The sequence below is a fragment of the Rhinatrema bivittatum genome, chromosome 9, assembly GCF_901001135.1.
Source record: "Rhinatrema bivittatum chromosome 9, aRhiBiv1.1, whole genome shotgun sequence".
Taxonomy (NCBI): Eukaryota; Metazoa; Chordata; class Amphibia; order Gymnophiona; family Rhinatrematidae; genus Rhinatrema; species Rhinatrema bivittatum.
Window position 1 is genome coordinate 55,180,185 of NC_042623.1, and position 15,428 is coordinate 55,195,612.

The window sequence follows — 15,428 nt, forward strand, 5'->3', positions numbered from 1 at the left end:
GGATAAAATACAAGATTCCTTCTACGGCCAAGTCTAAAAGCATAGCCTGCTCAAGCAGCATTATCTAACTTATCATGAAGGCATCTTACCCTTTATAAACATTACTAACAATAATTTTGTAATGCAAAATTGTAATGCGTTTGATAGTTGCTTGGTTTGGATTGTAATTATTGCTACCCTTAATATAAGGCTTGGGGATAACCTGCATGGCGTGGCAATTACTACCATGGGAAGTTTGCTATGCAGACTGGATGGACCGTTTGGTCTTTTTCTGCCATCATTACTATGTTACTATGTTCACCCTTGCTCTGCTTCAGTCTTCACCTTTGATCTTGTTCCCTCCAGTCTCCGTCTTGCTCCCATCAAGCCCTCAGCTTTTGCCATAGCCTTGTGGACTCTATCATAGCCTGGTCCGTGCCATGACTCGCTCAACCGCCGCCAGCGCAAACCTTAGGGCCCAGCCCATGAGACTGTACCAATTGCACTACGGCACGGTATCATATTGATATGTTTCAAATTTTCTTTTTTTATAAATTTTTATATGCAAATACAATTGTGCTAGGGCATAAATTTCTCTCTGTTGATTACAGTCTTATATTTGAAACTCTCTTGATGCATTATCAACACTTGGAAATATACTTATGATATTGTACTTTTCTTTATAGCAATGCCATTCTTCTGCTTATTCATTCATGATAAATCTGCTTGGTGTATAATGCCTGACACTGGCAGAATTTCAGCGATAGATGTTTGCTTCAGGGGCTAGCGAAAGAGCCTGCTAAACACAAATATGTATCACATAACTGAATCAAAACTTAAAACCAGGATAAAGTAAGACCGCAATGTTTGTAAAACCACTTCCTGCCAACTTGCTGTCTTCCTTCACATGATCGCCATGTTGAGTGGATCTATAGGAACATATTAGCTGTATACGCCAAAGCAAGGAGGAGGCACTGTTGATGTCTCATTGGGTAGCAGCCTCCCACACCAAAGACAATGTATGGGCGGCCATTCTGATTCAATTGCAACGCTCTCCCAGAGGGGGAAATTTTGATATTCGACTTTTCCAGTTAGACCAGCATTTTATTTTTAACTGGGATACAGTCTCACCCCTGGGTCTAAATAAAGAAATTGAATGGTCGCATATCTACTAACTTATCACCACACAGGACTCTGAGTATAAGATTTGACAGCAACGTGGTTTAGCCAGCTGTCACCATGGAACGTGAGTGTAATTGGTCCATCCAGCTGCCTTTAAAATGAGGTAAGGCACTATAGATCCACTCAAGATGATGATCATGTGAAGGAAGACAGCAAGTTGGCAGTAAGTGGTTTTACAAACATTGGCCAGGATTCATCAAACTATCACATGCAATAGGAAGAGGGGCGTGTTTTATGGTAATAGCTTATTTATCGCAATGTGCGCTATCTTAGCGCTTTGCATAGGTATTACTGCAAAGTGCAAAACTTTTTCATGGTAAGTGCCACAATTGTTGTAATTCCTACCTCCAACCATGAGAGAGAGAGAGAGAGAGATCAAGAGAGAGAGAGCGATACTAGCTATAGGGATCTCAGAGTAGTTAGGTATTTATATCTCTATAGGAGGCCCACCTAGTTACTTGAGGTGAGGTTTAGGTATTAGTGTAGGGGTTAGGGGCCACTTTGACATTCAGAGTGAGACGTACGAACAGAACAGTACACTCTTGTGAAGATTTTATGTCCTTTGGAGTGAGGAAACTCAACCAAAGATGAGATTTGTACACTGTTCTCTCAACTTAGCTTGATGTTACCCAAGTAGAGCGTCCATCTCTCTCTCTCTCAACACAAATGAAAAAGGTGTGGTTATTTCCCTCATTAAAACTGTGCAATATGGCTTCGCAAATTGCGAAGCCAGCCCACTTGGCCAGATATCCTGCCCCAAACCCCTCCCCTTTTCTAAAAGCCCATAATGTGGCTTGGAAAATAACCCCCATTGTGGTCTTTGTCCCGGTTTAAGTTTTGATTCAGTTATGTGATATATGTTTGTGTTTAGCACACTCTCTCTCTCTAGCCCCTGAAGCAGATGCCTTTCATCAAAATGCTGTCAGTGTCGGGTATTATACACCAAGCAGATTATCATGAATGAATAAGCCAAGGATGGCATCGCTATAAAGATAAGTACAATATCATAAGCATATCTGCAAAGTGTTGATATGATATCGAGAGAGTTTTAAATATATGACTGCAATCAACAGAGAGAAATTTACGCTCTAGCACAATTTTATTTGCATATAAACATTTAAAAAAAAAAAATTGAAACATAACAATACGGTACAATGTTTGAAATCTGGTTGTAGCCAAAGATGTGGCTAAGGCCTCCACATACCGGACAACAAAGTTTGCTACTAAACTTTATTTTTCCCCCTTTTCTTGTGGTTTTTGTGCCAATAGCAATATGACAAAGAATCTTCTAGAACTAACCAGAACTGCAAAATGCTGAATCTGTAGGTACAGTAGGACTGTGTAAAAGGTCAATGCCTCAATTCCATTCCGGCAATAGACTGGCTCATTTTACAAGAAGATTGAAGACAGTAATTTTTCTCTTTTGTTAGTCGTCAGTATTAAGCGATTTTCATTCCACACTACTTTTCTTGTATAGTTCCCTACGTCCATGGTTTTCCGTTAATCAGGTTTATTTACTTATTTGTTTAATTTGAGCAATTTTCAAAGCCATTTGCCTGAATAAAAAAAGCAATTTATCTGGATAAACTGGCCTGTCTGAGAATTGGTCTCCTCTGCCTGCTTGAAAGTACATGTGAGCTTCTACAGCATTTGTCCTTTTTGCTGGTTATAAAGAGGCATTTTGAGGAGGTAGAGGGAGTGTTTATGTTGGGGAAGTAAAGTAAATCACATACATGGGATTTTCAAAAACATGAGCGCTATTATACCTCCCCCACTCATCAACACCCACACAAATCCTCACCAATACTCACACAATTAATAAGTACAAAGTACGCAGGTACTTTTATCATGTATACTTTACACTAACTCATTTTCTAAGAGAAAGTATTCTAATCATTTCTCTTTGAAAATATGCCTCTACCACCTCCAATAGTAGGCCATTGTGACCCTTGCCATTTACAACTTTGCTTCCTTTAAGATCAATATTTAAGCCAGAGGTGGGCAAATTATGGTCCATGGGCCAAAAAAACAGGGCTCATTTACCCAGCCTTTGCTGGCTCACTAAATTTTAATGTTGACCGGCTTTCCTGAGGTTGTCCATATTAACATTACCAGCAAAGGCCCAGTTCCTTAAGCTAACACCAGGTCCCCTTACATGTTAAAATGTGATCTTCCAGTGCTCATTGAAGTTTGTGTTACCCATGGGCCTGTAAGCTATACCGCCTTGTGTGTTGAAGACTTGTCATCACTGAGGTGAAAGATGTTTCAGTGTAGTTGTATCTGCTGGCAGCAGGCAATGAGATGTTGATCATACAAGGTGTTCAGTTTAATAAACCTTCCTTCCCAAAATATGTGACCCAAACTGAGGAATAAATAAACCCCACAATCACCATATAATAGGAGACAGGATTAAAATCAATAATTCTGAAACTCTACTCAGGACTAATCTCAGATAAGTATTGAATCTTATACACTTAAAACCCTTTAAATTTTATTTCTATATGTTATGTCTTCGTCCATTCATCAAGAATTGATACTTTGTGCTATCCTTTCTTGTCTTACAGATGTGACTGAAAATTGGCTCGATGGAAGTCTTTGCTAAGGTAAGTATAGCGTAGTGCATTGTATCTTTCTTAAACTTCACTTTGTTTTTCTTGTCATTTCTCTTTATTATAATTCTCTCTCCTTTATTTCACTGTGTCTGTTTATTTTTGTATGTCCATCTTCAGTTAATAAGCTCAGGCCTGGCTATATTTTGTTGTGTGTAACACGTATCTTTCTGTTCCAGTTCTTTCTGTTCATTGCTGGAGCTCCAATGTATTGTAGGTTTTATCATCCTCGTCTCGTCTTCTTCTCTGTTCTTTTTCCTACTATCCTAAGTTTTAAAAAAATCAAAAAAAGAAACTGCCTCTCTTATACCATTGTTCTTTCACCAGCTAAGTGTGTAGGGTTTCCTAAATGTGTGCGTTCCAGGACAGCTTATTGTAACTTTTTATTCACTAATTATTAAAATAAAAGAATAATTAATAATGTTCTACTCCTTGAGAAAGAACAGTGTTCTATAACAGTTATACTTTCACTCAATCCCTAGTCAAAGATCTTGTTAAATTAATTTTCTTTTTATTGTATTACTCTCAGCCAAAAGCTTCTTTGTTGCCAGCACTTCTCTTCATCCGCAATTTTCCTCAGCTCTGTTTAAAACTTAACTGGAGTTACAGCAATTATTTTTTTAGTCAGGCGCTCCAGTTAAGGAAAAGCTCACAGATGTTCCTTCTTCTTTGTCAGGATCAGTTTAGATGTAGAGAGCTTTCAGCAGTTTATTGACTCTTCTTTCAACGTGTAAGGTTCAATAACTCACTAGGGCTATAAACCAGGGAAACTAGAGTTCAAATCTCATTGTGAACTTGGGCAAGTCATTTTACCCTCCTTTGCCTCGGGTATAAACTTACTGGGAGATGCATCAAGCCATGGTAATACTCTAACACATGTTAAACAGCATAAGGTTCACTATTGTGGCAATATACCCAATATTTTGCATTTCCCCACCCAGGTTCCCTTCTGTATTACAATTTCTTTACATACAATTTGCATGCATGCATAACAAAAATGCATGCAAAGAAGATCATTAATAGGCAATGTGATGCAAATATTTTATCGCAGTTGACCAAGAAATTGGTCAGTTGCGGTAAAATAACAACACTGGCTTCCACAATCTCTTCAGGTGCATCGGGTTAAAGGGGTACTTAGAGAAGATAAGGCCATCGCGGAAAGATTAAATTATTTCTTTGCTTCGGTGTTTACTGAAGAGGATGTTGGGGAGATACCCGTATCAGAGATGGTTTTCATGGGCAATGATTCAGATGGACTGAATTAAATCACGGTGAACCTAGAAGATGTGGTTGACCTGATTGACAAACTGAAGAGTAGTAAATCACCTGGACCGGATGGTATATACCCCAGAGTTCTGAAAGAACTAAAAAATGAAATTTCAGACCTATTAGTAAAAATTTGTAACCTATCATTAAAATCATCCATTGTACTGAAGACTGGAGGATAGCTAATGTAACCCCAATATTTAAAAAGGGTTCCAGGGGCGATCCGGGAAACTACAGACCGGTTAGCCTGACTTCAGTGCCAGGAAAAATAGTGAAAAGTGTTCTAAACATCAAAATCACAGAATATATAGAAAGACATGGTTTAATGGAACAAAGTCAGCATGGCTTTACCCAAGGCAAGTCTTTCCTCACAAATCTGCTTCACTTTTTTGAAGTAGTTAATAAACATGTGGATAAAGGTAAACCGGTAGATATAGTATACTTGGATTTCCAGAAGGCGTTTGACAAAGTTCCTCATGAGAGGCTTCTAGGAAAAGTAAAAAGTCATGGGATAGGTAGTGATGTCCTTTCGTGGTTTGCAAACTGTCTAAAAGACAGGAAACAGAGAGTAGGATTAAACAGACAATTTTCTCAGTGGAAGGGAACATAAGAACATAAGAACATAAGAAAATGCCATACTGGGTCAGACCAAGGGTCCATCAAGCCCAGCATCCTGTTTCCAACAGTGGCCAATCCAGGCCATAAGAACCTGGCAAGTACCCAAAAACTAAGTCTATTCCATGTAACCATTGCTAATGGCAGTGGCTATTCTCTAAGTGAACTTAATAGCAGGTAATGGACTTCTCCTCCAAGAACTTATCCAATCCTTTTTTAAACACAGCTATACTAACTGCACGAACCACATTCTCTGGCAACAAATTCCAGAGTTTAATTGTGTGTTGAGTAAAAAAGAACTTTCTCCGATTAGTTTTAAATGTGCCCCATGCTAACTTCATGGAGTGTCCCCTAGTCTTTCTACTATCCGAAAGAGTAAATAACCGATTCACATCTACCCGTTCTAGACCTCTCATGATTTTAAACACCTCTATCATATCCCCCCTCAGTCGTCTCTTCTCCAAGCTGAAAAGTCCTAACCTCTTTAGTCTTTCCTCATAGGGGAGTTGTTCCATTCCCCTTATCATTTTGGTAGCCCTTCTCTGTACCTTCTCCATCGCAATTATATCTTTTTTGAGATGCGGCGACCAGAATTGTACACAGTATTCAAGGTGCGGTCTCACCATGGAGCGATACAGAGGCATTATGACATTTTCTGTTTTATTCATCATTCCTTTTCTAATAATTCCCAACATTCTGTTTGCTTTTTTGACTGCCGCAGCACACTGAACCGACGATTTCAATGTGTTATCCACTATGACACCTAGATCTCTTTCTTGGGTTGTAGCACCTAAAATGGAACCCAACATCATGTAATTATAGCATGGGTTATTTTTCCCTATATGCATCACCTTGCACTTATCCACATTAAATTTCATCTGCCATTTGGATGCCCAATTTTCCAGTCTCACAAGGTCTTCCTGCAATTTATCACAATCTGCTTGTGATTTAACTACTCTGAACAATTTTGTGTCATCTGCAAATTTGATTATCTCACTCGTCGTATTTCTTTCCAGATCATTTATAAATATATTGAACAGTAAGGGTCCCAATACAGATCCCTGAGGCACTCCACTGTCCACTCCCTTCCACTGAGAAAATTGCCCATTTAATCCTATTCTCTGTTTCCTGTCTTTTAGCCAGGAGTGGGCAGTGGAGTGCCTCAGGGATCTGTATGGGGACCCTTACTTTTCAATATATTTATAAATGATCTGGAAAGAAATACGATGAGTGAGATAATCAAATTTGCAGATGATACAAAATTGTTTAGAGTAGTTAAATCGCAAGCAGATCGTGATAAATTGCAGGAAGACCTGGAAAATTGGGCATTGAAATGGCAGATGAAATTTAATGTGGATAAGTGCAAGGTGATGCATATAGGGAAAAATAACCCATGCTATAGTTACACAATGTTAGGTTCCATATTAGGTGCTACAACCCAAGAAAGAGATCTAGGCGTCATAGTGGATAAAACATTGAAATCATCGGTTCAGTGTGCTGCGGCAGTCAAAAAAGCAAACAGAATGTTGGGAATTATTAGAAAGGGAATGGTGAATAAAACGGAAAATGTCATAATGCCTCTGTATCGCTCCATGGTGAGACCACACCTTGAATACTGTGTACAATTCTGGTCGCCGCATCTCAAAAAAGATATAATTGCGATGGAGAAGGTACAGAGAAGGGCTACCAAAATGATAAGGGGAATGGAACAGCTCCCCTATGAGGAAAGACTAAAGAGGTTAGGACTTTTCAGCTTGGAGAAGAGACGGCTGAGGGGGCATATGATAGAGGTGTTTAAAATCATGAGAGGTCTAGAACGGGTAGATGTGAATCGGTTATTTACTCTTTCAGATAATAGAAAGACTAGGGGACACTCCATGAAATTAGCATGTGGCACATTTAAAACTAATTGGAGAAAGTTCTTTTTTATTCAACGCAAATTAAACTCTGGAATTTGTTGCCAGAGGATGTGGTTAGTGCAGTTAGTATAGCTGTGTTTAAAAAAGGATTGGATAAGTTCTTGGAAGAGAAGTCTATTACCTGCTATTAATTAAGTTGACTTAGAAAATAGCCACTGCTATTACTAGCAACGGTAACATGGAATAGACTTAGTTTTTGGGTACTTGCCAGGTTCTAATGGCCTGGATTGGCCACTGTTGGAAACAGGATGCTGGGTTTGATGGACCCTTGGTCTGACCCAGTATGGCATGTTCTTATGTTCACAATAGGTCTCCACATATGTTCAGGCTCCACTATTATCTCGGGCCCCTAACACGTTGTGCAGCCCTCCATAGCTTCATCCCTGTCAGCATTTGAGCCTGCATTGCCACCACCATTGCCTCCAGGTAATTTTTATATTTAACTTTGAGAAACCTTTTTACAGTCCCTCCATACAGCTCCTGCAGCCTTCTTGGAGGTTCAATGTGTTGTGTCTGTGGACTCTTAGGCCAAGCTAAGATTGACTCTCCTCCCTTCAGGTTTCCACTGTTGGCAGGTGGACACATGCAAGGCAGAGACAGGTCATGACCTTTACCTATACCAGCCCACATTCCCCTCAGGTTGAGACTTTGGGTACATGGACTGGCAGGACTTAGGTGGGGTCTCTGCTGATGAGATAAGAGAAGGTCCATAGCTAGCAAGGGTCATAGGCAGGTAGCAAGCAGGCCTATTTGAAATTGAGACAGGAGTCAGAGGCCACAGCGGTCAGAAGTATCCAAAGTCCAGGCAGAGTTCAACTGGGTATCCATCCAAAAGAGAGGGAGAGGGTTGGATAGGGCTGAAGCAGGCAGACAAGAGCTGTAACAAGCAGGCAATGGAGGATGGAACAGACTGGAACAAGACTGAAGACAAGCTGTGTGAAGGCAGAAGACAAGCTGGATGAAGACTGAAGACAAGCTGGATAAAGACCAAAGACAAGCTGGGTGAAGGCAGCTGGATGAAGACTGAAGACTCTGTGAGGCAACATGAACTAATATGGAGTAGCTGGACCTGTTGCTGAAGTAGTGAGGAGAAGACAGAGAGAGCTCTGTGAGGTCATCAAGAGGCACCATGGGGCTTTTACCACCACAGGCCATTTAAAGGTGGTAACGTCAGGTGTGTGAGTGCCTAAGGAGGAGTGCATCTGGTAGGGGCTGGCAGAGTGAGATATTTGTACATCGGAAGATGCGTGTGTATGTAGGCTGCTTTTAAAATCCACTGGCTGTGCACATGTCTTACATGCATGCATATGTCCCAATGTTGGTGTGCTCCGAGCTTTTATAATCATCTCTAAATGTGCACAGCATTCATGACCTGTGTGTGCATGCACATGCACACAGCTTAGAGGGAATAATGCTTGTGAGGGAAAGTATGACAGTGAGAGCTTATGAGTGTGTATAAATGTGAGACCTGGTATGTGTGTGCCCGTGTGTATGTGTGTGTGAGCCTGTGAGAGAGCATTAGTGAGAGAATGTATGTGTGTGTGAGGGAACCTGTTAGAGAAAGCATGAACCTGTGTGAGTATGTATGAGGGAGTTGTTAAGCTCAGGCTTGTGGACCCTTGGGCCGATGAGAGAATGGAATACCTTGCGGAGGTTTCGTAGGTTCTCTCGTTGGGTGGCGAGGCAGAACAGAAGAGGAGCGCAGTTGACCCTCGGCTCTGGAGGCGGAGATGACTGCAGACCGATGAAGAGACTAGAAGAGGAGCTGAATCTTCACCCCTGGAAGTCTGTGGTCCCCCCTAGGAGGAGCCCATAGGGACCCAGACCGCTGGGACTTAGGTGGACCCCGAGGAGCTGCGGTATCAGTGCAAGGGCTGACTGGAGCTTCACGCTGGAAGTCTGCGGTCCCCCCAGGAGGAGCCCATAGGGACCCAGACTGCTGGGACTTAGGCGGGCCCTTGGAGACGGAGTCCAGGAGGGGTCCAAGATCAGGTGCCAGAGAGTCGTCGCTTACCAGGCCGAGGTCACACACCGAGGAATCAACGCTTGCCAGTCCGAGGTCACAACAGAGAATACTGCTTGCCAATCCGAGTCACACACCAGAGAAGTACCGAAGCCAATCCAATGTCAGGAACCGGGAAGACCAAGCCGAAACAGGAACAGGGATCCAAGCTCAAGAACTCACCGAGGTAAGCAGACAAGACAATGCTGGAGGACGTTGCCAAGTCAGAGAATGAGCAGAGGAAGCTCCCTTAAATACTTCCTCTGCTTAGGCTGATCCAGGACAGGTGAGGTTGTTAAAGGGATCAGGTCCCTTTAAAGTTCTGAAGGGGGCGTGGCCTCGCGCCTAAAGATGGCGGCGGCCATCTTTGATTTCCTCCGTGGAGGAAACGACTGCAGAACGGTGCGGGGGCAGAGCAGGGACGGCTCTCCCCCCGATGGTCAGGCCGGGGACCCGCGCGGGAGCACCTACACCCGTTCAGGGGTTTTCCCCGGAGGCTGCCGCAGCGGGTGACTGCTGCGGCCGAGGTAGGGGACCGTGGTCGTGGCCTGCCATGGCCGCGGGACATAACAGGAGTTGGTGAGAGAAAGCATGTGAGAGTGAGAGCTTGTGTGTGTGTGTGTGTGTGTGTGTTTGTGTGCACGTACTATCTGAGGGAGCCTGTAAGAGAAGACATGTGAAAGTGAGAGCCTATGTGTCTGTGTGAGAGACTAAGGGAAAAAAAATAGGAGGAGAGAGAAGAAACAGAAAGAGAAAAAAGAACCTGAAAAAGGAGTTAGGAAAGGACCGACAAGGGGAAAGTGGAAAAAAGCATGTGGGCCAACTGATTAGAAAAATAAAAATATCAGATAGCAAAGGCAAAAAAAAAAAAATATTTTGAGTTTTTAGTGATCAGAATATGGCATTTTTGTGAATGTACATGTAACCCTCCCAACTGGGAACATAAAAAGATGGTGTTATGAATGGCATGAGAGTGAGTTCTTGTTGCTGTGGTATAGTTGGCACAGCCTTGTAGTCAAAACTATGAGGCCGATGCCGACAGCTGGCAAATGCACCCTGATGCGGGATAGACTGGAGCTTCGCCTATACAACCCATCTTCCCCGCAGGTTGAGCTCTTGGGTTCTGGTGGCTGGCATGGTGGGACCTGTTGAGAACTAGCAGACAGCACTAATATACACACTTGTCCTTGAAACTCCCTAGGGCAGTGGAGTGAGCAAGAGTCCAGAGGCATGCCGGGGTCAGGACAGGCAGCAGACTGTGGGGATGAGAAACAATCCAATAGTCGGGGCAGGTGGCAGGCAAGCATAGACAGGGTATAATGCAAGTGGTCAGATCCAGGTGGCACCAAGTGTAATCAGGTCTGATGCAAGAGGTCATGTCCAGGAGATCAGGCCACGGACAGATGAAGACACACAGGTAGGGCAAGGCATGGCTGGACGAGATTAGGCTGAGCAAGGCAAGGCTGGATGAGGCAGGCTGGGCAAGGCAAGGCTGGAGCAGAGGAATTCAGGAACAAACAGGAATGTAGGACAACCAGGAACACAGGAGCAACACACACTTCTACGAGGCAGGAGATCTGTTGCTGAGACAAGGTAATGCTGCAGGGTCCTTGCTTAAATAGCCTGGTTGAGCTAATGTCATTGGGAGGCACCACTCAGTTTTTCCTGCTGCAGAGCCTATATTATGCATGCACATGCACACTTGCCTAAAGGAAGTTGATGTCTTAGTTGCCAGTCAGCAACATGCGATGATGGTGGCATTCTGCCGTGACATTCTTCCATTTGAAAAACTAACTCTCAATTTTGCAAGCATGCCAAAATAGTACTTAAATAAAGCTATCTCTACCACTCCGTCTTGGTCAGAATTTAATTATGTTTCATCACTAGAGATCACAAATCACATTGCCAAATCTAACACTACCATGTGTCCACAAGCCAATTGCTCCACTGCTTTATTTAAAGCTGCCAAGGAATCTTTAGTTCCCATTTTCACATGTTTAATTAATCTCTCATTGAAAGCAGGTAATGTCCCTGATAAGTTAAAATTTGCAGTTGCCGTCCTCTTTTAAAAAAATCTAATCTTAACTCCTTTGACCTATCAAATTATAGGCCAATTTCCTCCTTGTCTTTTCTTTCAAAAATTCTTGAGTCCTCAGCTTTAACTCAATTATTAGATCATATAGAGAAATATGAAATCCTTGACACTCATCAATTTGGCTTTCACAAGGCTCTCAATACTGAATATTTACTTTTTCTCTTGTTGACACCATTAGAAGAGGCATTGACAATGGCCATCAATACATACTTATTTCATTAGACATCTCCTTGGCGTCTGACACTGTGGATCACAATATTTTATTGTACCGCCTGCAAGAAATTGGTTTATCTAACACAGTTTTCAATTGGTTACATAAGAACATAAGAACATGTCATACTGGGTCAGACCAAGGGTCCATCAAGCCCAGCATCTTGTTTCCAACAGTGGCCAATCCAGGCCATAAGAACCTGGCAAGTACCCCAAAAACTAAGTCTATTCCATGTTACCATTGCTAGTAATAGCGGTGGTTATTATCTAAGTCAACTTAATTAATAGCAGGTAATGGACTTCTCCTCCAAGAACTTATCCATTCCTTTTTTAAACACAGCTATACTAACTGCACTAACCACATCTTCTGGCAACAAATTCCAGAGTTTAATTGTGCGCTGAGTGAAGAACAACTTTCTCCGATTAGTTTTAAATGTGCCACATGCTAATTTCATGGAGTGCCCCCTAGTCTTTCTATTAACCGAAAGAGTAAAAAACTGACTCACATCTACCCGTTCTAGACCTCTCATGATTTTAAACACTTCTAGCATATCCCCCCTCAGCCGTCTCTTCTCCAAGCTGAAAAGTCCTAACCTCTTTAGTTCTTTCCTCATAGGGGAGCTGTTCCATTCCCTTTATCATTTTGGTATCCCTTCTCTGTACCTTCTCCATCGCAATTATATCTTTTTTGAGATGCGGCGACCAGAATTGTACACAGTATTCAAGGTGCGGTCTCACCATGGAGCGATACAGAGGCATTATGACATTTTCCATTTTATTCACCATTCCCTTTCTAATAATTCCCAACATTCTGTTTGCTTTTTTGACTGCTGCAGCACTCTGAACTGACGATTTCAAGCCTAGATCTCTTTCTTGGGTAGTAGCACCTATGGAGCCTAACATTGTATAACTATAGCATGGGTTATTTTTCCCTATATGCATCACCCTGCACTTGTCCACATTAAATTTCATCTGCCATTTTGATGCCCAATTTTCCAGCCTCACAAGGTCTTCCTGCAATTTATCACAATCGCTCTCAACAATTGCCACCTCCCTCTCAGATATCTCTGAAATCAAAACCAGTGTTCCTCAAGGTTCTGCACTTTCATCTCTGCTTTTCAATATCTATCTAGCACCCATATGCAAGATTCTCTCAAACTTCACTGATGCTTATAAACTCTATGTAGACAATATTCAATTTCTCATCTGCATTCGTCCATCCTAATATTTGCTTTTCCTCAATAAAATCTTGGTTGGATCACAACAAATTATCGCTAAACATGTCAAAAACAGAATTCCTAGTACTCTCCAGTCCTTACTCCCAGATATCACAGACCACCATTTCCATCAATAGTGCAACATTTACCATTAGTAAACAAATTAAAAGTTTAGGTGTTTTTCTAGATAGCACTTTGTCTTTCAAACCACAAATTAAGTACGTCATCAGACAGTGTTTTTTCAGACTTCAGTTACTTCTGGCTTAAAAAAAATTCTCTTCACTGCTCAATTTCATATTGTTCTTTAAGCGTCTTTATTCCCAATTATTGACTATTGTAATGCTTTACACATTGGTCTTCCTGCTGCGACTCCACGACCTATCCAACTCTTAATCAACTCGGCTGCATGACTCCTGTCTGACACAAAACGCTCAGATCACATTACCCCAACTCTAATTCATCTCCATTGGCTATCCATATCCGAATGCATCAAATATAAACTGAGAACAATAATATATAAACTTCTGAATGATGTCTCTTGTCCATGGGCCAACTCCTTACTCAAATTTTACCAACCAACTCATTCTCTACGCTCATCACAACACCTCCTTCTCGAAGTCCCCTTACCTAAAACAGCACACCTCTGTATTACACATGAATGCTCCTTCTCCATTGCCGGACCTATGTTCTGGAATCTCCTCCCACTTGAAATATGAAAATGTGACTCGCTTAAAAAGTTCAAAGGTCTTCTCAAGACCCATTTGTTTAAATCTGCCTATTTTTTAGTTTTATGATTTGAAACAATATTTTAATTTGCTATTCTTTTATGCTTTTTAATGTAATTTTATGTTTTCTTTTTATTATCAATTATTTTATGCATGTTTCATTGTTAACCGCCTAAGACCATTCTGTGTTAGGCGGTATATAAACCTAATAGATGTAAATGTAAATTTGCCTACTGTTTATGTCTCTTCTGCACCTCCTGGTTATATCTTTCCTTCACCTCCTGGTTAGTTCCTCAGGAGGAGGAAAAAACATACCCAAAGCCAGGCCTCTCCCCTTGAGAGGAAGAGACCCCTACAGGGCCTCACTCCTAAACAGAGGTCTTGAATGAGTAGAGGTTCTTGTGACCTGGTTTGGCCTCTGTTGGAAACAGGATGCTGGGCTTGATGGACCCCTGGTCTGACCCAGCATGGCAATTTTTTATGTTCTTATGTTCTTAGATGTGAATCGGTTATTTACACTTTCGGATAATAGAAGGACTAGAGGGCATTCCATGAAGTTAGCAAGTAGCACATTTAAGACTAATCGGAGAAAATTCTTTTTCACTCAATGCACAATTAAGCTCTGGAATTTGTTGCCAGAAGATGTGGTTAGTGCAGTTAGTGTAGCTGGATTCAAAAAAGGTTTGGATAAGCTCTTGGAGGAGAAGTCCATTAACGGCTATTAATCAAGTTTACTTAGGGAATATCCACTGCTATTAATTGCATCAGTAGCATGGGATCTTCTTGGTGTTTGGATACTTGCCAGGTTCTTGTGGTCTGGTTTGGCCTCTGTTGGAAACAGGATGCTGGGCATGATGGACCCTTGGTCTGTCCCAGCATGGCAATTTCTTATGTTCTTAAGTTTCCAGGCCCACTAGCTTGCAGGCTGGCTATTACAGAAGATCACATTCCTGGAGGTCCCAGGGCCCAAACCCATTTCTGGTACAGGCAGGGAAGAAAGAGCAAAATCCCACCAAAATTTCCCATCTAAAATGTGGTCAATCAATAAGAAAACCCCACAATTTAAAGGAGTGCACGTGTGCACACAAACACACACACACACACACACACACACACACACACACACATATACACCATTTCCCCACAGCCACCTTGCCAATTAAATATAATGCTCCCTCTTATAAAAGGCCATCTAGTGATCTTTTAGTGGTATTACAAGCAGAATCTTGTGAACATTTTTCCATATGAAGCAACCAAGACAACCCCTGGGTCTCTCCCACTCAAAGCTTCTCATACAGGTACCAGACTCTGAAAAGTATAGCATTTGGGAGTCTCTCTACATACAGTTCTTATATTTTTGTATTCTACACTTTCTTCAGTATTCCACTGTTCCAAGTCTGGTTTCTTGGGCTTTCTATTTGGTTTTGTCTGCATGCTTTTGTTTCTAATTTGTTGTAGGGAAGGGTTCGTCTGTGTTCTGCATGTGTCACTGAGGTACAGCATTTCTGCTAGTGTGTAGTTTCTCTGTAGGGATTTAGCAGTGGAAGGATTTTGTTTCACTGATGTGATACCAGGATTAGATTTTTTTTTGTTTTTTTTGTATTTTGGG

At 41.8% G+C, this 15,428-nt stretch overlaps 1 protein-coding gene across 1 annotated transcript in view; it reads right to left on the minus strand.

The window, feature by feature from the left end:
- Window positions 1-15,428, minus strand: part of LAMB4 (laminin subunit beta 4) — a 261,501-nt gene that overhangs the window by 143,662 nt on the left and 102,411 nt on the right. The gene's annotated exons all lie outside the window — the stretch shown is intronic.